The sequence below is a fragment of the Haemaphysalis longicornis genome, unplaced genomic scaffold, assembly GCF_048455015.1.
Source record: "Haemaphysalis longicornis isolate Haplotype H1 unplaced genomic scaffold, Haemaphysalis longicornis Haplotype H1 scaffold_8, whole genome shotgun sequence".
Classification (NCBI taxonomy): Eukaryota; Metazoa; Arthropoda; class Arachnida; order Ixodida; family Ixodidae; genus Haemaphysalis; species Haemaphysalis longicornis.
The window spans coordinates 59,431,619-59,455,528 of NW_027526445.1; the positions used below are offsets into that span (position 1 = coordinate 59,431,619).

Consider the following 23,910-nt stretch of genomic DNA (forward strand, 5'->3'; position numbering starts at 1 on the left):
TTTAAAGAACAGATTTATTCAACCATTCCATACTCTTCCCTCCGGTTTTTACAGCGTCCTTTAGTTCTTGGATCACCTGGAGAAAAAAAAACAGTGTAGACATCATTGGACTAACTATTGAAAAAGAAAAAGAAAATACTTACAAGATGGTGGGGAGGGCTCCGAGGCATCTTCGCAGGGTTTCCTGGTTCCCTCGTATGTGCCAGTACTCAAGTAATATTCTTTGTAACTAATTGGCTTCGATGCTCAACGCCTGCGCGCAATCCAAGTAACCCTGTGGTCTGCCTTCTGACAGTGTTCGGCTAATGCATTGCGCTGACTGTATGGCGGGTGTTAGACGTTTGCAAGTCTGAAACTCAGCGCAGTGCATGGGCCGAAGAGTGCGAAAAAGCTGACCACAGGATTAACTTGGACTGCGCGCAGGAGATTGGTAATACAACCAATTACTCAGCAAGAACACTCCTTGAGTAATGGCGCATACAAGGGAACTGGGAACGCTTAAAAATATCCTTTGGAGTCCTCCCCACCATTTAAGCCATCGGCTACCGACGCGCAAGGGCAACGTGCAAGAAAAAGAAACAGAAAACATGTAACTGCTGCTTCTTGTCATACACAGTCACCCCTGATGAAAGAACCAAGCAGGCTCCAAAACATTGCGACTGCTTTCAATAAACACCCTTGGTTGAAGTAATTGCCTCTTCCTCTAGTTTAACAAAACCATAGAGTGTTATGTCAAATATATTCCCATTCTTTCATTCCGTGTACATTACGTACTTCATCTTCGGTTTGCAGTTCATATCTGGTTTTTTAACAGCCTTGTGTTTCGAAAATTACTATACACATCTCAATCGAGCTGCGCCGCCTTGTGTGAATAACGTTACGTTTTTGCCGCTTCTTTCTTAGTGTTATAGTTGACTGTATAAACTTCGAACCACCGTAAATTATCGGTTATTCTAGGAAAATGGTTTCTGATCGAGTGGCGAACGACATCACCAAAAAGATGACAGAATTTATGCATATAAAGCTGAAAAATTTAGAAGTGTGTGGGCTTTAAAAATATTTACTGCCATGCGTAAGCAGAAACACGCACCACAATTAGACATCGGTCAGCGTTCAAGGATGTCACGGTTAAAACAAATTTGGTAGCAACCGTACAAGGAAATAACAATTCCGAGATATCGGGAGCTTCTATAGAGATAAATGATGTGAAACAGTCCGACAGTTTGCGTAAACGCCAAACCATTGCACAAAGCAATAAAAAACACACCCTACTGAAACATAGATACTACTGAAGGATTATCTTATAAAACCTAACCAACCAGCACCGACATAATTTATTTAGAGTCCTCAAGGTGAAACTACAGTCATGAATGAACAAAAGAAAGATTGAGTGAACGCAGAAACACAAATAGAACAAGTGTTTCTCCCTTTTCTTGTAGTATTCAGCGAAAATGTATCGAGAGACCACCTTTAATTACAGGAAGGTAACTTATAGGTTTTGTCATTTCCCCGGCGTTACGAATTGCCGAGATTGCTCCACAATGAAGTTTTGGTATTCACAAATCGCTGCGGGCCCCTTTAGAGTTTTTTGCGACTTCTCAGCTCCACGAACTTTGACGTCAAATGCTGAAAGCTTAAATAGAAAAGGAGTACAGCAATATCCCGTCTGATTATTATAAAAAAAATACTCCACCTTAGGCAGTACATCAATCTCTATGCTCACTTGAGAATTCATCTTGTATAACGACATCGGGCTAGGCTTTATAGAGCCCTCCCATAGGCATTGACGACTGCCATTGCTCTCCCTCCTGGCTGTAAGTGCAGGAACGCCACTTGAAGCAAGGAAAGCGCCAAAATCGCTCTAGCATCCACGAGGCTTACGAAGATATGCACGGGGAACTGCATGCCAGGATCACCAGATTGACACATTGCCTATGGACAACGTGACGCGCTCGGGTATCCCGGCGTTTGAATGCAGTCACCAAAACGCAGAACTTATTTTCTGGCTTCAATTGCAGATAGAGTGGAACGTCACCCTCGAAAGTAATGCAGAGAGGAACTTTCCTACCTGAGCTCAAGAAATCAGTGGAAAAACGTTCCAGATCTATCGTACCAAAAATATGCGCCCCTCACGGGCTAGTCTGCCTCGACAAAAAAAATGTATAACGAAAAAAGCAAAGACGTTTTTCATTTCTCCTTCTAATGTTAGGTGAAAAGAAAATATATTAAAAGAAGTACCAAGCGTTTTCTTGGGAATCTCTGACATCTAACATGTACTCGAAGAACACGTGTAAAAACAAACGAAATAAATTTTCTAACGTAAAACGTTTGCTTGCAAAACACCGGAAAGGTTGCCCATAACGATGTTTGTAGTGACTTGGAGTTGTGATTCTGGCTAACATTTGTTCAGCAAACGACCCGCCTTCTCTCAGAGGGCTAATTCTGAATTCGTAAGAAATATAACACTTAGAAAACGTAAAACTGTATGTCCCGTATACATATCCCCTGCATTTAAACTCAAAATACCGAACTTCCAAAGGTGTACTACCTCTTTCAGATATTTCTTTTCACTGATGGCATTGACTGTCATCACAAGTGGCAGTATGTTCAGCCACCTAAGTTCAAAAAAGTCTTTGCAAACAATGGGATATTCATGTCGGCTTTAAGTTAAAACCACACAAAAGGCGGCAGCATATCAAACCACACCACCTTCTTCTTATAAGTGTCATTCGTGTCCCACTGAAAAGGCACAGCGTAACGTATTTTCTGGTATTCAATATGCCTTATTCAGACTGCTTACATCCGCAATAGTATCACTTTTCTGTCATTTTAGGCAAGCCTTAAAACAGAGAAAAAATCCCGCGATCGCCGCAACTTATGATGTTTGGAAATATTTGACTGCCATTTTGACCCAACAAGGTCATGGTCTGCTCGCACCGTTGTTCCTGTACACCTGAGATTAGCGCTGAGTACTGAGTATTTACGGTGTACTGAGTGCATAAGTGCACAGAACATTTAAGGGTTAAACAAATAATTTTGGCACGACCGTGTGTATCAAATTAGCATAGAGAACGAGGGCTTCAATATCAAGAGACGCTCAGTTCCGCGACTAGAGTTGGGAAAATAACTGGTGTCGTGAGCAGATGGTAAGTAAAATGAGGAGGCAAACATTGATTTTTCCCATGGAGTGCAGGAGTTTAATGTTTCAATAACAAAAGTGCGCACCTGAGAAATCAATTCGTGCACAGGCGGCGAAAATGTGTGTGTCAAATTGGAGATCATGCTTCAGGAATTAAATAACACCACATCTTCCAGCGTTTTTTCTCGTTTTTTGGTTACGTTGACCTTAGGGTACCCTTACGGAAATAGTACTGAACTCCTTAACGTACGATTCCTCCCCTGCATCTTGTGCGATTATGCTTGAGACATTACTTTTGCAGGAATCGTACGTATCAATAACCCTGGCTTTTTGGCCATCAGGCCATAACTGAATAATTTAGGATCAGATTAGTTATATGTCTTCGCGTCACTCTCACCTTTGCTCTATTAATGACTTGGCACGTATTTTCCCAGACATCACCGTAAACAAAAGGGAATGAGCAGCTACATAATTTCACACACTTTCATTGGTACCTATGTTGCAGGGATGTCTTGGTTATTAAAATCTATCATAAGGGACCTCCCGCAATAGGGAAGAAATTGCCTCCTACCGGTCTCTCTCCATGTCATTCTTTCCCGCTTAAACATAAACCCGCAGTTCTGACTATGGACGTGTATTTTGGCGGCGAAATGGGTAAATGCAGGCATTCTGTCTCCTCGTTATGAACATATATCCACAAAGCAAAAAAGTTGAATAAAATGAATGGTGACCACCAGAGCTGTTGTGGAAAAGTGTTCACTGTTGTACTGTCGGGCGAAACAAACAAAGCCGAATGCATTTGCCTCCGAACGCTGTTCCTTCCAGCACCATCGATTTAGGTAGAAAATATTGGTGTTTAGCTAACAACACCCTTGAATAGGTATGGCACGATTAAATCCGATAAACAAGAGTGCGCGGAGCGGCATACGGGGAAAGAGCAAGTCCAAAAGCTCCAGAAAAGATAACACATTGATAATATTTCGTGCCCACCCGCCGCGGTGGCTCGGTGGCTAAGGCGTTGCGCTGCTGAGCACGAGGTCGCGGGTTCGATTCCAGGCCGCGGCGGCCGCTTTTCTGATGGAGGCGAAAAGCAAAAACGCTCGTGTGTTCGAGATTTCGGCGCACGTTAAAGATCCCCAGGAGGTCAAAATTAATCCGGAGCCCTCCACTACGGCGCGCCTCATCGCCTGCGTTGCGTCGGCGCGGTAAACCCCACAATCAATCAATATTTCGTGCCAATATATTACCTGCGGATAAATGACAAGTCGCTAGCTTCTCAGGTCAGTTCCTAGAAGGCAATGGCTTGTGTTAGCCGCAACCAAAACGATATTTCCCTGAGCTAAAAAAGGGAATATGCCAATTGAAAAGTTACACGCCTTTAGCATGTGTTCAATGCGTAAAATCTCTGATACAGAAACCTACGATTATGTAGATGTCCTTCGATTCGCGGCGCTTATTAAACCTCTTGGATGGCTTGGTACAAACACCCATTTTAAGAAGTATTGACCTTCGACAATTGCATGTTGTTGTTTATGTTGTTGGCCTCAGTTTGTTTTAACGACTACTCGCATTGAAGATTTTTTGGGGGAATGAAGGCATTCGTATTAACGAGGCATGGCTGAATGGCCACGCATGTATGACTAATTCTGTTTTGTTTTGTGCCGATCGAATTTGTCTTACTTTTGCTTGAAGCCAGCTTCCAAGCCTTGTATTTCTTTTAGCCCGCCAACACTTTATTCTCGTTTATGTGGGCATTTACGGGGTCCCTGTGCCGCCATAAAGCCGGAAATTGGGCGTACCTATTTCCGAATGCCTTCAATAAACAAGCTTACTCCTGCCTTTCGCCCAATAGCCTGATTGGGATGGTACAATAATAATTATTTTGATATTGCTGACGCATACATATTATGTTTATGTTTGCCACTGTACAATTCTCTCTGCCGACTGCTTTAAATAAAGCCGTTTTATTACCGACTGGCATCTCCTAATGCGATAGTGAGTCTGTCGCAACTTCCGAAGTTACTTTAAAATGCAAATAAAAATTACAAATATCCTCTTTATACCTTTATTTACTAATCGGTTCATAGTTTCAACTTTTGGCTATCCTGTTCGGGGTCGTTTCAACTCCCACAAAATACTTAAACCAAATTTATAAAATTGGTTGTGTAATGACTGGATCTTTGTTAACCGTGTAAACGGCATAGATAATTGCGATTCGTAGGGCAGTGCACGACGTCAATAGACCTACCTACCACTACTTTTATTTGTAAGAAAAAGTTTGTTTGAACTGTTTAACAGCCCACAAAACGTCGTTTTTTTATTTTTATCCTGAGTAGAGTCGGTTTCGTCAGGGTGCAAAGATTGAGGACAAGTAGTGCCACCCTTTCTAACCATGAAGTTAAGGGCGCTAATATCGTTTTCATAGAATTTTTAATAGCCTATTGGTTTCGGAACGTCTTAGCCGGAGTGCTGTATTCGGTCATGCTGTATTTCATTTCATCAAACCACCAGACCAAAGTGTAAGCGGTTTAAAGCAGTCTGCCGACTGCTTTAAATAAAGCCGTTTTATTACCGACTGGCATTTCCTAATGCGATAGTGAGTCTGTCGCAACTTCCGAAGTTACTTTAAAATGCAAATAAAAATTACAAATATCCTCTTTATACCTTTATTTACTAATCGGTTCATAGTTTCAACTTTTGGCTATCCTGTTCAGGGTCGTTTCAACTCCCACAAAATACTTAAACCAAATTTATAAAATTGGTTGTGTAATGACTGGATCTTTGTTAACCGTGTAAACGGCATAGATAATTGCGATTCGTAGGGCAGTGCACGACGTCAATAGACCGACCTACCACTACTTTTATTTGAAAGAAAAAGTTTGTTTGAACTGTTTAACAGCCCACAAAACGTCGTTTTTTTTATTTTTATCCTGAGTAGAGTCGGTTTCGTCAGGGTGCAAAGATTGAGGACAAGTAGTGCCACCCTTTCTAACCATAAAGTTAAGGGCGCTAATATCGTTTTCATAGAATTTTTAATAGCCTATTGGTTTCGGAACGTCTTAGCCGGAGTGCTGTATTCGGTCATGCTGTATTTCATTTCATCAAACCACCAGACCAAAGTGTAAGCAATTGCTTGAACAAAAAAAAAATGCACGAACTCAAAGCTTCAATAATACTGAAGCTTGTGTAAAGCATCTCAAACGCAGCATTAATAGAAACAAAATGCTTATTCAACTTATCCAGGGTATTACTGAAGAACTCAGCTCAGCAGCGTTTTTTTTAACTGGAGAAATGAAGAAATTTGGGTGATAGAAAAAACATGAAGCACCTTATAAAGAGGACACATGTTGCTAGACAAGAAAATAGATGCCTCTTCCATGTGTTTCAAGAAAACCAAAGCAACAGGTAACAAAAGTAATGGTCATTGTGCCAACACAGCCAAATTTAAAAATTGGCGAAATTAGTGTCGTCAACCATATGGAAAAAAGATCTCATACGCAATTTCATTAGTCATATTTTGCTCTTCAACCACAGTCACGTGGTGGTGTGGCCGTTATACTACGGTGGTAAGAAAGAACGAGATTTAAACTGATCAATGTCCAGAACTCTTGCGGTAGGGAAGCACCACCGTACATCCCAAAAGAACATCTCCTACTGCCCTAACAAATTTTCATGAACCGAAGAGAGTGCTTCAGGCGGAATAGCCTCTGTCTGCTGTCATGGCGGGTGTGTAAACGTTAGTGTGGACTATGTTCTGTGCCACACACGAAAGAAGCTTCGCCATGGTTGTTTTACTTTCTCTATGTGCAGTAAGTAGCAGCACGTTCCTTTTCCGTGGCGAAACGAAGCATTTGGACATGGAATACGTACCACGACAGGTAAACAAGCAAAACCAACATGACCGGAATCGGTTATCGTTGCCGCCATATCCACGGTAGTAAAACTGCTCGCACAGATCCAGTGAAGAGTTGTAGGCATAACGAGGAATTTTCCGTGCGCCATATCCAGCATTTTTTTCCAAGTAACAAAACCTAGGCTTCTTGGTGTGTTCTGTATAGCATGAAAGGTGTAAAATACGTGTCTTAGTAAACATACCCTATAGGCAACATAACAACAGGAAACTCGTGAAATGCTAATAGAAAAAAATTCTTAAGAACTATTTTTTAATGGCTGGTGCAAAACTTTCATCTTTTTTTTTTCTCTCTGTTACAACTGTTACATGCCTTTTGCTGGTATAGCTTCTCGAGGAATGTCGAAGCAGTGTATCTATGAAGCAATTACTCCGTTATTTGAAAAGATGTTAACGGTTAATATAAAGTTACTGCAATGAACAGGGAACGATGCCCAGGTGAACCAGAAAACATATACTCAAAAACTTTGCGCTGAATAGGCGTGTTGGAGCCATAAAATAGGTCCATCAGCAGATGTTTAAAGTATAATTTGTTATATTGGCGCCAAGGTATAATGCTTTTTCTGCGTATGTACCCAGGTGGCCTTCTGTATGCATAGTATGTATTACCCCGTTGAGAATCCTGTCGGTTCTCAACGGGGTAATCAACTGCATGGTTCTACGGAAGGTGCGTTCATTGCCGCAGTCTATAAAACACCACACTGGTCGTTCTTGTGGCTTCTGTTGCCTCGTCAAGAAAGCGACTTCTCATGTGAAAAGTGAACAAAAACTACATTTATCCGACGGATTTGGAACGCTGTTCTTGCACTAGGGGACTGGGGCGTTTCCACAGGGCCGGCGCCAAACATTTCTAAAAGCAGGACAGAAGTTGATTTGTGCTTTCTTTATACGCGCGAATACGCAATAGGGCGACATCTTTGGACCTATTTCGTGTCCTTAGCGGGTGTTTGAGTGGAAGATACGGCCGCCCGAGGCCAGTGAGGTCTGGCTTGTACCGCCATGGGCACTTACCACTCTACCGCGAACCACCTGTACATCATCATACGCAGTAGGAACGTACTATAAAACTACAGGCTCTCAAGAAAGATATACCCACCGCAATAACCAAGGCTTTTTTTGAAATAAGCCACCGAATTCCGACGACTGCTAACCCATTTGAAAGCACCACACTGCTGTGCGGCACAAAACCGTCCTCTTGAGCTGGCATTGCAAAGTCTGCTTTAGAAGACTCAACAGGGTGTATGACATGCTATAGAGGTGTAAGGTCGTGCGAAACTACCAGGTGTCCTCCCAACGGCGCCGAAACAGTGAAACATCCTGATGACCAGCGATGTCTGGAAAATCATTCTATCCTGTTCACTAGGGAAATTCCAGCTGACGCTGGACATGGGGTCTCGAACCAGGAACGCCACGTACAATGGGTGAGTGACAATTCCTTTCCCCCGCTGATCTTTTCCTTTTTTAAGTGCGCCATCAACCTTTGCTTTTGCCAGTCCCTTAGTTGCAAAGAAAGAGTCGTAAACGTTTGTGTTTCCCGTGGTGTTAGAGGCAGAAAAAAAATCACATAACGCGATGCAAATTAGGTTTGGCAGAAATGACGCAGATCGATGTAAAAATTAATGACAGAAACACGCCGAAATACAATGTACCTGTAAAAAGGTATTTAAAATACGTAAAATAAAACTGTCATATAGCATGGGCGTAAGCCTATTCTGTGGTGCAGAGGAATGTTTGAACCTTCAGTTTTTTTTTTTCAGATATTTTTGATACTATTATGTAGAAAGTAACTTTTCGTTGACAGAAGAAAGCGTGAACTATTGTGAATGTAGCTCAAGCTGCAACATTCATTGCTTTACTAAACGTTGTTCTGGACGGCTTGAAACACCTTGTATAAAGTAAAACGTATTGCGGAAGCTTTGAAGGAAGAGCCCTTCTGCAAATAGCTACGAAACTCAAAGAATCACTCTGTTAGGTAATGCATGAAGCCGGTTCCCCTCCTGCACTAACCCCCATTTTGGCGATGGCCTGTTCCCGTTACACTTTTTATACCAGACTCTCTTTAGTTACCAAAGCCCGTGCAAAGTCACTGCTTGCACGAAATGTACAACTTATAGCACTACCTCCGGCAGAGCACAAGTACTCTAATGAAAGTATGGCGTCCTGCTGTCAACCTGTTATTTTGCGATCGAAGAAGTAATAACGTGTCTATACTGTGGTACTTGAAGTTGCTTGTCCAGTGCTGTCACCACCGAACTGACTGCACGGTACCTATGTCACCCAAAAAATCTAAACTATAAGTTCATGTTGTGAGAGAACGAACGATAATGCAGGGATAGGCTGACTCCTAATTTGCAACACAAGGTCGTAGTGTCTATCTATAAATATATACATATATATATAAATACATATATATATATATATATATATATATATACATATATATATATATATGAGCGTGGTAACGGGGGCTGGTTGTACCAGAGGCCAAGCTAGCTCGGGAGTCCACGCGCAGGTCTCTCAGCAAGATCGTTCTCGATGGGGCTGCTCCGATGACTGAGCCTTGCACATAGACCCAGTTGGGGGATTCACCTGAGAGTCAGCCTCGGTCTCAGTTGAGCACACACCCCTTTGGCCACACTGGCGCGCCTGCTAACGGCCACTATCTCTGTTACAATATATATATATATATATATATATATATATATATATATATATATATATTAATTGTGAAGAAGACAGCCGACATGCCGGTAGCCCGTTAAGGAAGTTTATTCGCAGGGACGAAGACGATGGGAGTGGAGGTACGGGCGTTGAGATCACCAAGCTCGTTTCTGACGCACGCACCTTCTGGGGTTCACCGTATTCCCTGACACCCCCCTGGCGCATATACGCGTGTGTGGATTCTCGCGGAAAGCGATGGAGAAAAGACACCAGTAGCTGATCGCCCCATTCCTGGCGCAGAACACGAGCGTCAAAAACATGAACAGCAATACAACGTACATGATCAACAACAATATATACAAGTATAAACTGTGAACGAGGCTAGGTTTATGCTTGTTTTCTTTGTTTTTCTTTATTCACCTCTTGAAACAAACGTACATGACGCTGGGAGCAAGCAGTAAAACCTGTCAGAAATCGACAGCCTGACACAGCTGCAAGCTCCCAAGCACTTGACAGCGTTACGGCAACGTCAAATACAACTTGTATGTTCAAAAGAAAAGAAGGAGAAAAGCAAAAATAGATGAAACAACTACCACACAGTAAATACGCAGAAACCGTAATGGGTACTACACGTACTCCGGCATTACACAAACTGCACATGCTATCATGCATTATACAAAGAATAACAAAGAATATAATATCATGTATCATACAAAGAATATAATATCATTTATTATACAATGAATGGAACAGTTAATGATGGGGCTACGCAGTGGAGAGAAGAAAGGATAAATGAATTAAAAGAAAATAAAATTTTTGTAGGGACATCAATACGAGGCAATCGATAGACAAAAGAGTAGTCTTTTTGACATTTGTACCAATGCGCAACACACAGTTAGCACATTCAACATTTTTTTTTAAATACTCTCGTAGTTCTCGGAAAGTCGGTTCGGTGAGTCTAATGTCCTGGCTATTGAGTTCATTTAAGAGTCTTGGAGTCCATACGTAGTTTTGTACGTTTGGACACAGAAGGGTTCAACTTGCCTTGTTTGGTATGTTTTGGTGCTTTCTTGAAGTTTTCCTAATTTAGAAAAAAAGAGGTAGTTCTTAAGCGTAGCCTGCTTTACTGCTTTAAACAGTAGGTAATCGAACGTTTTTCCAATAGGCATTATATTATATTTGGTGAATAAATGTTGTGTAGGTGAACGCGTAGGAACATTTTCAAGAACTCTAATAAACGTTTTTTGTAATCTGTGTATACTCTGTAGATTAATTTGCGTAGTTCATGCGCATACTAAGTGGAAATAATTAACTCTGGATAAAAACAACGTATTATCAGAGTCCTTCAATGCTTTACTGGTCACGAAACTGCTCCGTAACTCAATGGGAGAGCTTCATATGCTGCGTTTGGCCACTGCGCGGTGGCGCCACCCTTTCACTGAGGTCACTCCTCGGGCGGCGTTGCGCTGGCTCGAACGGCGGAGCCGCGGCGAGTTGTGTTTGTTTTGTGCGGGAAAAAAATGTAACGTGCATCTCGCGCTCTTGTGATGCGACCTAAGTAATGCAACGACGATGCCTAACACGTGTTGCGTCCCGGGATGTCGTTCCTTGTACAACGATACCACAGAAAATGTTTCCTTGTTCTGTTGACCGAGCGACGGGCAGCTGTGTGAGCAAAGGAGGGGTGTCATTCCAAGGTAAGCAACGGGAGATTTCAGCTTCGATTACAAGTGTGCGACAGTGTGTGGAAATGCACTGTGTGTGAGAATGGAAAAAGCAATGTACTCTTTTGAGAGCATCGTGCATGGACCTAGAATTTTGTCATATCAGTCAGGTTGTAGCGGTGCTTCATTACCTGTTTGCAAACTTTTATTACCTTGCGCTCAGGCTCGCGTGTAAAACAGCTTTGGGACGTCCTTGTACTTTTACTTTTCATATTTCCGCAAATTATCCCTTAGGGTTCGTTTTGTTTGTTTTGTAACCACGCGTGGCCGATTCCGCTTTCTTATCTGGCGTTTCAACCGGAGCGCCGTTTGCTCTTTTTGTCGTACGTCCCGTCGGGCAATATTGTTTGATATGAAAAGGATGCCACCTTGTCGCTAACTTGATTTTTTGTTTCTTCGACAATGTTCTCGATCCTATTTCCATGGATCTGAAATTAATAACGTTCCAAGAGTAATGCATGCATAGCAAACTCCGCGCAACTCACTTTATCGACGTTCATCTGTTCACGTCACACTGCGGACTGCTTTTTCGACGTTTGTGTTTCATTCTAGTCTTTTGTAGTGCAGGAGATCGCTAGCTTGCTGCGTTCGGAAAAGCTTTGCGCCGTTCTTGGCTACGAGGCAATATTCTGTTTCCTCCGTGTGCTGCACATCGATGCGCGAAAAAATAAATTTTTGTATGCTGGACCACGCTCTTTTGTCTCCCTTCGTAACATTATTTTTCGTTGCGTGTGATAAAGTCAGTTTTATTGTTCCTTTTTTCGCTTCCTGTTTTTGCAAGGATTGCAAAGCGTGGAAGCAGAAAGACACATGGTGCAACATATATCTCTTCGTGTTTTGATCCTTCGCGTTTCAGCGGCGTTTTTAGATGTTCTCAAGTATGTACCCACTCATCGAAACGACAATACTATTGGGCTATCTCTTTTAGCGTTCTGTGTATTCCAGAGCAATCAACGGATTCATTAAGCGTAGTCTGAACGACGCGTACTTGGTTTCTTTCAGTTTTTTTAATGTATTATCGATAGGCCCGCAACAGTCCGTGGCTACACAGATACCGTATGTGTGGTATTTACAACTTTGTTTTAAGAAAAGAAGCAATATAGATTTAAAAATCCGTAAACACGACGGCGCAGCGCTTGTTCCAGAGCACACAGAAGCCGTTGCCGTTCGCGGCCGAAGTCTACGGTAACTTACTTCGAAAAATAAAACCCCATTGAAGGCAAGTGATAAACACAATAACTCGACTATTCATCGCTTACTACGAAAAAAAAACACACTTAATCAGCGCGCAGACACCAAAAGCAGCGAGCGTTTGCACGCCAAGAGCTGGCCAATACGCCGCACGCGCGGTGGCTGGATGACCTTTGTGCGGCGGTGGCGCCGGTAGTGGCGCGCGCGGTCCCTATATGAAGCGAGCGCGGAAGTTTCGTGACCAGTAAAACATTGAAGGACTCTGATATTATATACTAACAACATATTGTTACGCGGTAATATGTGCCGGTGGCAGTATATTAAGCCAACTACTTGAGATAACTACACGATTAGGCAAGTTACGTGACTATCCTATTGGAGGTTTTCGTGAAAAATTACCCCTAAAGTCTTAATTCTTGCTACATTCTCCACAGCCGTTTATCTAACAGATATTGTGTTTTTGATTATTACGGTTTTATTTCTGTCCCGGAAAAGTACAGCTTTAAGTCTTAACAAAGTTTATTTTCAAACAATTTTTCATCTAGTTTAAGTAAAATTCAGTTTCCATCATCAATTAAATCATCGGCTACGCTACCAGTTAAGATCATAGTGGTGTCGTCTGCGTAAATGACGAATTTAGCAAGCGGCCCGATACTGACTATGTCATTCACAAACATATTAAATAAAAAAGGTTCTAAAAAGCTGCCCTGGGGTACCCGTGCTAGAATTGGCAAAGGATCAGAGGAAGAAATGTCCACAGTAACTATTTGGCTTCGGTGTTCAAGATAGGATCGCACCAGTGATGCGGCCTTTCCCCGAATACCATACCGCGCGATCTTTTGAAGTAACAGATTGTGATTAATGTGGTCGAATGCCTTTGACAAATCGATGAAAATTCCTGAAACAAGCTTTCCTTGCTCAAGTTGTGTAAGTAGATGTTCTTTTTGGGTCAGCAAAGCGTGTTGCGTACTGGAACCCTTGCGAAATCCAAATTGGCACTCCGATATTAGATTATGTTTTTGTTCAAATTGCGATAGTCGCTTTAGTATAACTTTTTTTTGGGAATCTTTGAGAAGACTGGAAGTATCGATAATGGCCTATAGTTTACCCTATCGTTTCGGTCATCTTTTATAAAGAGAACTGCACCTCTTGCAATCTGCATCCTTTTAGGAAAGATACCCAGACTTATATATACACAGATTGAAAATATGCGCAATACATGGGCCAAGTACATGCGCGACGTGCTTTATTGGTTTCAATTGGTGACCATCGAAATCTTCGACGTTGCTGTTATTTAAACTCAATATTGTAGTAGTCATCTCACAGTGGTTTACCGGATCTAGACAAATGGTGCTGTTAATGTGAGGTATATCACTAAAGTCATTACGCACACTAGTGTGAGAAGCAATATTAACAATCGCTGATTGAAGTTCTACCCGAAACCCAAACAAACACACACCATGGACAGAGAAAATTAAGAGCACTGGGGAACCGAATATTAGAGGGGACTGCGAGAACGCGGCATCGAAAACGCTAACAAGTTTAACAAACACCAAACGTTTAAAGTCCTAGAAGGAACGGCGGGGACACAGTCAGGGTTCACTGCGGGAACGGGGTTGTCCTACCTCACGTCCCAGAGGCGCAGTCGCAGTGTTACGATGTTGCCAGGTCTAGCTGATGTCGTGGCTGTGGTGGTCGAGCACGTTCTAAGCACCCATTGCAGAGAGTCTAACGCAGCGGTCTTGGGCCTTACTGTTTATCACCGACGCACGGCGAGCCAACTTCCTCGCCGAGGAGAAGTCCTGGAGGCTGCAGTCGTGGGGAACTTCTTGGGGTACGGCACGGGTCTGGCCGCCCGACCGCCGCGCATCCCGGTCTCGCTCCACCGTTCACAGTCTCTAGTCTGCGTCGGTGTTCTCTCTCGGGCTTGCGTATCTGCCGCCAGCCGCGTCGCTGGGTGATTCCGATTGGCTGGTCGTGAGTGTGGGGTGAGTGACCCCGCAAAACGCTGAGGATGATCGTGCTCTCGGGCTTTGAAACATACCCGCAGAGAGGGTCTCCTTTGTGGTATTCGTGTTCTTTTTGAGTTCATAACAACGAGCCACCAACACGAGCGCGAGGAGGTCGAGGTGGTGGTTCGTAGAGCCCTGAATCCAAGGCTATGTCACCCTCCTTACTAAGAAGCAGACAGGACAGCCTCGCTCAGAGAGTGTTCCGTGACCACCACGCGAACCGGATGTGTGGGTCCTGCTTTCCTTGATTGATCCGTTACATGGATTGGACATAATCCTACATGGTCTATGATGGTGAGGTGCATACCCCCATGGCTTGATGGCATTTTGCGTCGGTTCGTTACCTCTCGGTACAATCACCCACGGTGCAAAAGGAGCCCACTTGCTGATTTAGGGTGATGTCGACACCAGTGGGGCATAGTAAGGCTTGAGTCGACGAACGTGAACTGTTTCATTGCCAGGGCGGCGAAGATGCGATGACGGAGGGACGGGCTCAACAAGGTAGTTTACTGGCGAAGTGCTGGAGATCATTGGGTGGCCTTGACAGTTGGCCCCCAATTTTGGCAGAGACCCGGTGCTGGGCAGGGCACCCAAAGCCACCATGCCAACAATTATCAAACGTCTCAGGGGTGGTGGACACGTCACGACGATGCTTCTGGTGCTGTTGGTCAGCACTTGTAAAAGAAGGGGCGAGTTGTCGACATTCTCTGCCGTGCTGCGCCATTTGTGGAAACGGTGCGTATTCTGTGGCATCACGGTTGTGAGGGAGTATGGTATCCAGGAGCATGTCGGCTCGTGTCCGTATAGCAAGAAAAGCGGCGAAAATGCCGTCGTCACCCGCGTGGACGTATTAAGCGTGCGTTACAAAAAGGAGCACGAGGACCCAATTTCAGTCATCTAATTACAAATATATTGAAAGCACGTCGCCAAGGGTGCGGCTTAATCGTTCCGTGAGCCCATTCGTCGGCGGGTGGTATGATAAACTTGTCCCATGAACCACGCGACAATGGGCGAGTAACGCTTTCACGACTTCCGATAAGAAGACCCGTCCTCGGACACTAAGCAGCTCCAAAGGCGCCCCTTGCCGAAGTATAAAGCGGCGTACTAAAAAAACCGTGACATCATGAGCCGTAGATGCGGGAAGTGCAGTGGTTTCAGCCTACCTTGTCAGGTGGTCAACGGCAACGATTATCCATCTGTTCCCGGAAGCAGTAGAAAGCAGTGCCCGTATAGATCGATGCCAACGTGGTCAAAGAGTTTTGCTGGGAAGGGTACTTGTTGCAGGGGAGGGGTCGAGCGAGTGGGTGACAATTGGCGGCGTTGGCGTTCCGGGCATGAGCGAACGTACTTCTTTACGGAGTTGTACATTCCACGCCAGTAATAACGGAGGCAGAATCACTCGTATGTCTTGATGAAGTGCATATATATGCGAGCAAACGGCGTGGAATAACCATAAGCCACTTGCGACCACTCGAGAAATAATTTCGACGGTAAAGCAGCTGGTCGCTCATTTGAAAGTAAGGAGCATGCCATCGCAGCGCAGTTGATACACGGGTACGTGACACACCTGAGAGGAAGCTGATCATGGAAGCTATCCATGTGTGCTTTCGCAGCTCAACACGCATGTTGGAAGCACGGAAAGACGACAAGCTGCAATCGTTAGTGTCGAGGTGAGACACGTGAGCAGGCAGCGGAGAGCGCGAAAGCGCAATCAGCGTCAGAGTCTTCCTTCCGGAACGGCAGACGACGTAGATATTGTACTCTTGCAGCCAAACAGCCCATCGACCGTTGCGACCGCAGCGATCTCTGAGGGAGCCCAGCCAGCACAGTGCGTCATGGTCGGCGACTACGTCAAATCGGCGGCATACAAGTATGGGAGGAACTTTCCCAATGCCATTATTATGGCGAAACACTATTTTTTTCAGTGACTGAGTATTTGGAATGAGCGTTTTTCAGCGTCCGTATAGCGTATGTGACGACGTACTCCGCAAAGCCAGATTTCCCCTAGGCGGGCACGGCACCGAGGCCAATACTACTAGCATCTGTGTGGACTTCTGTTGGAGCAGGCGGGTCAAAATGTCGTTTATAGGCAGCACTGTGAGCAGATGACGGAGTGTCGCAGACACCTCGTCTCAGGACGCTGACCAATCCGAAATGCCGTTGTTGGTGGTGATGAGCTTTGTTAGGTGTAAAATGATGACCGCAAAGTTGCGAATAAACCGCCGAAAATAGGAACCCAGCCCGCTAAATCTCCTAAGTGCCTTTAGGGTGGTCGGTTTCGGGAAATCCGCGGCAGAACAAAACTTGGTCTCGTATGGACGAACGCCGTCCTTGGAAACGACATGACCCAGGATGGAAAGTTTGCGCGTGGCAAATTGACAGCTCTTCAGATTGAGCTGCAGTCCAGTAGTTGCAATGCACGTCAAAACTTGCTCTACGCGAACCAGGTGCGTCTCAAAATCGGGAATGAAAATGACTACATCTTCCAAATTATAATGCACGTCTTCCATTTGAGGCCTTGCAAAAAACTGCATCATTCTTATAAACGTGGCGGGGTCATTGCATAGTCCAAACGGCATACCGTTAAGTTCGTAGAGGCCATTAGGGGTGACGAGTGCCGTTTTTGCGCGATCATCCTCCACCATTGGGACCTGCTAGTACCCGGATCGTTTGTCGAGGGATGAGAAAAAATCGGCTCCGTGCAAACAGTCAAGCGCATCATCGATGCTAGGGAGCGGGTAAACGTCTTTGTGTGTAACGGTGTTCAAGCGTCGATAATCTACGCAGAACCTAATAGAGCAAGCAGCACAGCCAAATCCCAGGGGCTCTTTCAAGAACGAATTAAACCTCACTGAAGCATATCCGTCACGTGGTTTTCAATGGTTTGGCGCCCAGTCGGTGACAAACGATATAGGCGCTGCCGAAGAGGGGCATGCTTACCAGTATCAATGGAGTGGGTGATAACAGACGTGCGACCCAACGAGCATTGCGCGTGAAAAAACGACGAACAGAATTTAAGCAGAAAAGCAGCCAGTCGCGCTCGTTGGGTTGCGTCCAGTTGTTCGTCCGTGCATTGGTGGAACGCAGCCTATGTTAATTGTTCTGGTGGATCGGTACTAACGCTCGGTCCGTAAATCTAAAGAGGCTGTAAATGGTCCGCTACGTCGACAACTATCCGGGAATCCACAATCTCCTTAAAACAAAGTGGTTCTCCTCTAAAATGATAACACGGAGTCGCCGACGGATTCCTATCGAACATAGTGCTTGCGCCATCACGAGTAGTTAAAATGCAACAAGGCAAAGGAAGACATTTCCAACGGAGGAAAATGGCTGAAGGTGTAAAAAAACAGTTGCGTCTGGGACAGAGGTGCAACACAATAGAACGCGGACAGGGCATTGAAGCGGAACGTCAGAGTCTTCATCAATTCGTGGCTTTGTAGTAGAGGCATCATCGGAATTCTCTAAGACATCAATGGAAAATTCAACTTCAGTACGAGCACGGTCACTCATAGCGTTGTACGAGAGGAAATCCCCAACCCAGGATGACGTCATGGGAACAGGATGGCAGGACGATGAATTCAATTACGTACGAGATGTTCCTGATGACGAGCCATGCAGTGCAGGCAGCAAGCCGCTTAATGGGTAGTGAATTGGCGCCTCGTAATGAAAGTCGAGAACGTGCCCTGATCAATTTTCGTAGAGAACGGCACAAACGGGCATAGGTAACAGAAACAGCGCCTACTGTATCAATTAGCCCAACGGTAGGGGCACCTTCCACAATCACGTCAATAGCATTTGATGGTAAAAAGTGCGTGTTTTTGTAGCTTGATGGTGGCGCAGCTCTTACCCCAGGAACTACGGCTGTTAGTTTTCCTCCCCGTCTCTAGTCGGGCGGCGACGCATGGGAGAAAGCGAGTGGGGACGTAGGGCGGACGAAGGGCGGTTGGCGAACGGCGGCTGTTCAGAATGATCAGTTGGCAAATTATGTGGATTTTGCGGCAGAACATACGACGGGCTGTGGTGGCTAGAGTAAAAAGGGGCTTGAAAAATATTGGCTGGCGGCAGCACACGACGGCGACAGTACTGGGCGACATCTCCGGGTGTCCGACAATCGAAACAGATGGGGCAATTGTCTTGTGTGCACCACACATTCGTAATGTAGTAACTGGACATAAGGGTTGGAAGTGGTCGTGATAATACCTGAGCCAGCGAAAGGCGCACTGCAGGCTGGAACCACACGGCCGGTTGCGTTCTGCGGCTTTGAAGAATGGAGCAGGTGGTGGTGACCGCCTGCCGGTCGCTCCAGCGATGGTGAGAGGGCCGTAGGTTAGAGGGGAGGGTTGGTAGGGGCAGCGACTGGTACAGCGTATTCGGTTTGTGGTATTGCGTTAGCTACCTGTTCCCATAACATATTCGGTGGTTTAGGCGCCAGTAGAGAAGGTAGCTCTGCGGTGCAGGGGAGTACGGACAATTGCCGGGTCGTCTTTTCTCGGATAAAATGCTTGACGCGGGAAAACCGAGCGGACTCATTTACGCCGCTATGCTCACAACGGACTCCACGCGAGAACAGGCTTGTCGAGTGAGACCTCGCTGCTTGCGCAGGTCGTCAAAACTATGCCACAAGCTGACGAAAAATGCAAAATTTTTGGGGGTCTTCAGCGAAGAGCATCTGGAAAGCGTGGTCGTCAACGCCTTTTAAGACGTTCCAAACCTTGTCAGCGTCCGTCATGGAGGGGTCGACGCGTTTGCATAGGTCAATGACGTCTTCGATATAGCTGGTGAACGTCTCACCAGGCTGCTGTACGGGTGCACGTAAGTGCTGTTCGGCGCGAAGTTTTCGTAGAGCATGGTGGCTGAAAACTCTAATGAAGTCAGCACAGAGCTTAGACCGCAGTCGGAGATCGAATTCATTATTGTTGTACCACGTTTCCGCGACTTTGGCTCTTCACCCTAGTCACGGAATCGTGGCAGTGGTGGTGGAACCCTGTGGGCCCAAGTCGCGTGATAGGGGCTGACGTTGCTAACAGGGAAGGCGACGTTGCTAAGCTTGGCAATGGCGTCCCACCTATTATAAGCATTCACACGTTCGTATAAAGCACGCCAGTCCTCGGCGTAGCTGTCGTCTGTACCACTGAACTTTGCCGGGTACCGCTGACGCATGCACCCCGGGCAGACCACGGGGTGAATGGTTTCCCTGGACATTTGGGCGCAGCGTCCGGGGACGAAGCTCCAAGGCGGGATCGAAACTGCTGACCTCCACCACTTGTCAAGAAGACAGCCGACGCACTGGTAGCTTGTTGAGGTAGTTTATTCGCAGGGACGAAGCATATTAGAACGCAGGTACCAACGTTAAGCTGATCAAGCTCGTATCTGTCGCATGTACCTCCTGGGGCTCATCGTCTTCCCTGGAACGTCTTTGGCGCTTATACCTGTGTGTAGGTTCGCCATAATCCTACATGGTCTATGCTTGTGAGGTGCATATGGCTTGATGGCCTTGCCGGCGGAGTATGAAGATGTGGCGCGACACGAGCTAGGATAGAACATGGCGGACTCGGCTGGGCTACGTGTGTGCAGCCGGATCGGCTGAGCAGTGGACCTTGGCGGAGCGGGACTCCCAGTAAAGGTGTGATCGAGGGGGCTCAGTGTCTTTCTGGGGAACCGCGGCCGGGTGCAAGAACCCCGCTACCACATTTGGCGCCCAACGTGGGGCCGGCCGGTGTTCCTGGGAAGGGCATTGTAGTCTTCTTCCTTGTTTTGGTGTTCCGCGGTGGGCATTTTGCGGGGCGAATTACGTTGGCATTTTTGAGTGGCTCTCGGGATTTTTCGGTAGCCCTCCTCGTGATTTGAGGCGCCTTTGTAGTGGCTTCTGTTGTTTATAACCATTTTTTCTTCCTGTGTTCGCTTCGCGGCGCGCGAGAACATTTCTTCCCAGGGACATGCCTGGCCGTGGAGCTTCTACCCGTCGGCGCCCCTTGGTTGCTCCGCGTGAGCCCGCAAGGGATGCGGACTCCACTGGGCTCGTCGGCGTGCTCCGCCCGATCATGGACCTCTGCGAGAACCTCACGAACTGGCTGGCGGGTCTCGGGCTAGAAGGCGGTGGGTCTGAGCATGGGCCATCGTTCCAGCCGAGCATTGCGGTGCCACGGTTCACGGGCTACGATGACCGCAAGACCGTGGCGGACTTCCTGAGCGATCTCAATGTTTACAAGACGGCGTCGGGTGCTTCGGACGAGTTCGTGTTGACCCGTGTCCTGCCGGTTGCCCTGGAGGCATAAGCTGGTCGTTGGTGGCGCCTCCAGACCCCGTTCGCGTCCTGGGCTGACTTAGAGGCACGCTTCCGCGAGGAGTTCTTGCCTCCCGACTACGACTACCGCATCCGCCGTGAGCTGGAGGCACGTACGCAGCACCCGCGCGAAGGCTTGCTCGAATACATTCGAGCTATCCAGGAGCTTTTGAAGCGAGCTATCCCAGGGCGTCTGCGCGGAAATAGTAAAGCACGTCTTGCGGCGTTGCCATCCGTGCTTCCGACCTTTCCTGCACGGTCGTGATTACTCCAGTTTGGAGGAGATGGCGCGATCAGCTCGAGCAATCGAGGACGCTCTGATATCAGAGCTGAGTTATGTACCCCCTCCGCCAGTAGGGGAGGCACTTGAGCCAGCTTGCGCATGGAGAGACACCTATGAGACTTCGCCCCAGCGAAGTCCACAGCCGCGTACGGCAGCGGCGGGCTTGAATTCCCAACGCGCACGAGGTCCTTCTGCCCTTGGCGAAAGGCAGTTGGAGCGCGGAAGACCACTAGATGGTGCAGCCCACGGCGGGAACTCCCCGCAGCGGTTAGAGCCAGGGTTCCTGCGTTGGGAAAACAGACCCTCTTTACTGGCAAGGTCACCGCTCCCCGACCCATGTCTCTCCCTTGGGGGCCGGCAACGAAATCCTCTGAACTCCAATGGTCCTTCTCGTCCGGTCGTCGAGACGGGAGGGTCGCGGGGCTACGGGCCCAATGGAAATCAAGCTGGCGGCTGTTACCAATGTGGACAGCCAGGACACATCCGTCGTGAGTGTCCGCGTGTGATGGCTGGTCGCCGAAATACAAATAGCCATCGAGATGAAGGAATGCAGCCCGAGGCAATGATGGTGACTAACCCATCACTGAGTGGCCCAGAATTGGCTGGTGGCGAGGACTGGTGCTTTTTACTCACTGCTTGCCGTGTTGAAGCACGCACACAGCCCATAGCACCACATCTTTCTGTTCACGTTCTTGGAGCGGATGTTTCTGCATTGGTTGATACCGGCGGCAGTTTGTCGCTCATTGGTGATACTGTCTTTGAACTTTGCCGAGCACGTGGTGTTAAGTTGCGCCAATGCAGCACCCGGTTGCAAGTTGCCAATGGTGCTGTGGTTGAAGCGCGTGGGGCTGTGCGCTTGCACATTTCTTACACAAGCAGAAGGTGTCGGCAGCGCTTTACGTACTGCCCTGGCTTGGCGGTACCCATGATTTTGGGCCGGGATTTCATTATTCGCGAGGGCCTACTTCTTGACTTGGCGGGAGGTGGTTACAGATTGGGCAATGACGCAGAATTGATACCTTTTCTGGCGTCAACGCATATCTGTACCGTGCCAAGGTCAGCCGCAGTCGCAACGAAATCCGTGTTTCCTGAGCGAATCAGGCAGTTGCTTGAGGAGTGTCCTTGCAGTAACTATGAGAGGGAGCAGCTCGCCTATGTGCTGGAGCCGTTTGCTGAAATGTTCACGGAGGCCCCTGGGCGGACAACCGTCCTTCAACATCGCATTGACACGGGAGACGCCCCTCCTTGGAGCTGCAATCCACGGCCGCTCAGCATCCAGAAGAAGGCGAAACTGGATGTCGCCCTTGACGAGATGCTGAACACGGGGGTTGTGCGGCCGTCGCAGAGTGCCCATGCATCTCCAGTCGTGTTGGTGCCAAAAAAAGACGGCAGTGTGCGTCTGTGCGTGGACTACCGTCGTCTCAACGATGTAACTGTAAGAGACGCATATCCTTTTCCTGCCGTAGAATCCATCATTTCCTCGGTTGGTGGTGCCCGCGTGTTTACCACTCTAGATTGCTCACGCGACTTTTTGCAAATTGAAATGCACCCTGATGATATTCCTAAAACAGCTTTCACATGCTACAGGGGTCTTTTCGAGTTTGTGCGCATGCCGTTTGGGCTGAAGAACTCCCCGAGCTCGTTTCAAAGATTAATGGGCATCGTTCTTGACGATGTACGTTATAGGTACGCAATGGCCTATATGGATGACGTCGTCTTCTTTTCGCGCACCTTTGAGGAGCATCTCGTGCATCTCAGAGACGTGCTCGACCGCATGAAACGCGCCGGCCTCACCATCAATCCCAAAAAGGTTCAACCCGCGTCAAGCAAGGTTGACTTGCTCGTCTTTGTCGTGGACAACAGAGAGCTTCGTCCTAACGATGCCAAACTGAAAGCAATTACAGAGTATCCATGCCCGCGTGACGTTAAGAGCTTGCAGCGCTTCTTGGGCATGATAGCTTTTTACCGTAGCTTCATCCCTCATTGTGCGGAGCTGTCACGTCCATGAAACCAGCTACTACGGAAAGGCGTGAAATGGCAATGGGGGGAGGCTAAAAAGCAAACTTTTGAAGCACTGTCTCGCGCAATCGCCGAAACAGCGGGGTTAAGGATACCGAACCTTAACAAACAATTTGTCATGCAGACCGATGCTAGCAAATATGGACTGGGCTCAGTGCTGATGCAGGAGTTTGAGGGCGTTCTTCGTCCGGTCGCATTTGCTAGCCATACACTCACTCCGGCTGAGCGTAATTACACGGTCACAGAACGTGAGTGTCTAGCAATTGTGTTTGCACTAAAGAAATTTGACATGTATCTTGACGGTGCCTCTTTCACCATTCAGACAGACCACATGGCATTAACGTGGCTGCAGCGTTTGCAGAACCCTGCTGGTCGTCTTGCGCGCTGGGTGCTTGCGCTTCAGCGCTACGATTTTACTATCCAGCACAGGAAGGGTTCGCAGAACCAAGTCGCTGACGCACGCCCCTATCGCGCGCGCCCCTGCCGCCATCTGCGGACGCGGAAGCGCCGGCGCTGGTGGCTGCAGTGGATGCTGACGCACGCTTGGGTACGCTGGTGAGCAGGGCAGATCTTCTCGCGGCGCAACGTGCCGACGGACTCTGCCGTAAGATCATTGAGCACGTCGGGGCGCAGGGCGCAGCTCCCACCAGCAACAGCGGTGAGTTTGATACATATGTGTTGGCGGAAG

General features: G+C 47.0%; 1 long non-coding RNA gene across 1 annotated transcript in view; it reads right to left on the reverse strand.

Moving 5' to 3' along the window:
- The window catches only part of LOC144150182 (uncharacterized), a 27,775-nt gene continuing 3,865 nt past the window's right edge, over positions 1–23,910 (reverse strand). The window contains exons 2-3 of the long non-coding RNA XR_013318448.1: positions 7,010–7,189; positions 1–76 (exon numbers count right to left, since the gene is read on the reverse strand). This is a non-coding gene — a long non-coding RNA (uncharacterized LOC144150182). The remainder of the gene's footprint in view (positions 77–7,009; positions 7,190–23,910) is intronic.